The sequence below is a fragment of the Propithecus coquereli genome, unplaced genomic scaffold (genome assembly GCF_000956105.1).
Source record: "Propithecus coquereli isolate 6110/MARCELLA unplaced genomic scaffold, Pcoq_1.0 Scaffold10, whole genome shotgun sequence".
Classification (NCBI taxonomy): domain Eukaryota; kingdom Metazoa; phylum Chordata; class Mammalia; order Primates; family Indriidae; genus Propithecus; species Propithecus coquereli.
Genome location: NW_012133858.1, coordinates 2,938,292 through 2,939,734, shown reverse-complemented (window position 1 = coordinate 2,939,734; position 1,443 = coordinate 2,938,292). Strand labels below are relative to the sequence as shown.

The 1,443-nt window shown below is 36.7% G+C and overlaps 1 protein-coding gene across 1 annotated transcript in view; it reads left to right on the top strand.

Annotated features, from left to right (window-relative positions):
* The window catches only part of POLQ (polymerase (DNA directed), theta), a 147,229-nt gene that overhangs the window by 130,662 nt on the left and 15,124 nt on the right, over positions 1-1,443 (top strand). The window lies entirely within an intron of this gene.

The following is a 1,443-nucleotide window of genomic DNA, read 5'->3' as shown; positions in this document are numbered from 1 at the left end:
ATATATTGAAAATGCCAAAGCAGTCTGAGAGAAATTGATGAATACTTAAATAAATGTGACGTATACCATGTTAATTTATTGGAAGGCACAACATTGTTATGATGACAGTTATCTATAAATTATTTTATAGATTCAGTGTGATTTCAATCAAAATTACATTAGACTTTTGCATAGAATTTGATAAGCTGATTAAATTTACATGGAAACCCAAAGGGCCTGGAATAATGAGAATAATGTTTCTGGGAAATGTGCAATGTTGAGGATTTATACTCCCTGATTTCAAAACTTAGTATAAAATAACAATAATCAAGATTAAGGGTAGACAGAGAGAACAATGGAACAAATAGAAGGCCCAGAAATAGTCCTGTGCATCTATGGTTAATTGATTTTCAACAAAGTTGGTATCCTTATTCGGTGGATGCAAGGATGGTCTTTCAGAAATTGGAGCTAGAACAACTGGATACCAGCATGGGAAAAAATGAACCTTAACTTTTATCTCACACCTATGGTGTGAGATAAAATTAACTTGATGTGGAACATAGACTTTAAAAGTATATAGGTAGAAAAATTACCACACCTGGGCGAGGAGCAAGATGGAGGACCAAAGACACCACCAGCCAGAGTGTCTTTGTAAGAAGGAGACGTTTTAGATGAAAGAGAAAATCCAAACAGACAAACATAGATCAGATGGGGGTCTGAAGGAAGGGTGCCTGAACCTACAGGAGACTCCATGGGAAGAGGTTGTGGAGCAGAACTGGGAGGAGAAAAGCATTGGCGGGGATTAAGTCCTGAGGGGCTTGGAAAAAACTCTTATAGACATCGGCCTAGGCAAAGAATTGATGAAGAAGATCCCAAAAGCAATCACAGAAACTACAAAAATGAATAAATGGGACCTGATCAAATTAAAAAGCTTCTGCACAGCCAAGGAAACTATCATTAGAGAGAATAGGCAACCTACAGAATGGGAGAAAATATTTGCATGCTACACATCCCATAAAGGGTTGATAACTAGAATCTATATAGAACTCACAAAAATCAGCAAGAAAAAATCAAACCACCCCATTAAAAAATGGGCAAAGGACATGAACAGAAACTTTTGAAAAGAAGATAGACTAATGACCAATAAACCTATGGAAAAAATGCTCAACATTTCTAATCATCATGGAAATGCAAATCGAAGCCACAATGAGATATTGTTTAACTCCAATGAGACTGGCTTGTTTCAAAAAGTCGCAAAACAACAAATGTTGGTGTTGATGCGGGAGAGATAGGAACACCCATACACTGCTTGTGGGACTGCAAACTAGTACATCCTCTATGGAAAGTAATATGGAGATACCTAAAAGTTAAAACTATATTACTTGATCCAGCAATTCCATTACTGGGCATCTACCCAAAGGAAAAAAAGACATTCTGTAAAAAGGACATCTGCACTCGAATGTT